Genomic DNA, 557 nt, shown 5'->3' on the forward strand with positions numbered 1-557 from the left:
GGGATTTTGGGATTCCTTGCGGGGATTTTGGGATTTCTTGTGGGATTTTGGGATTCCTTGCGGGGATTTTGGGATTCCATGTGGGATTTTGAGATTTGGGGATTTTGGGATTCCCTGAGGGGATTTTGGGATTCCTTGTAGGATTTTAGGATTCCCTGAGGGGATTTGGGGATTTCTTGTAGGACTTTGGGATTCCCTGCGGGGATTTTAGGATTTCCCGTGGGATTTTGGGATTTCTTGAGGGGATTTTGGGATTTTCTTTGGGACTTTGGGATTCCCTGCGGGAGGATTTGGGGATTTCTTGTAGGACTTTGGGATTCCCTGCGGGGATTTTAGGATTTCCCGTGGGATTTTGGGATTTCTTGAGGGGATTTTGGGATTTTCTTTGGGACTTTGGGATTCCCTGCGGGATTTTGGGATTCCCTGCAGGCACACCCGTGTCACCGCGATGTCACCCGGCCGCAGATGTCACCCATTGTCCCCGGGCCATTGTCCCGCCCGTGCCAGGAGCCGCCGGCACCGATCGCCGCCCGCTCCCCCCCCCCCCGCCCTCCCGG

The sequence above is a fragment of the Geospiza fortis genome, unplaced genomic scaffold, assembly GCF_000277835.1.
Source record: "Geospiza fortis unplaced genomic scaffold, GeoFor_1.0 scaffold1695, whole genome shotgun sequence".
Classification (NCBI taxonomy): domain Eukaryota; kingdom Metazoa; phylum Chordata; class Aves; order Passeriformes; family Thraupidae; genus Geospiza; species Geospiza fortis.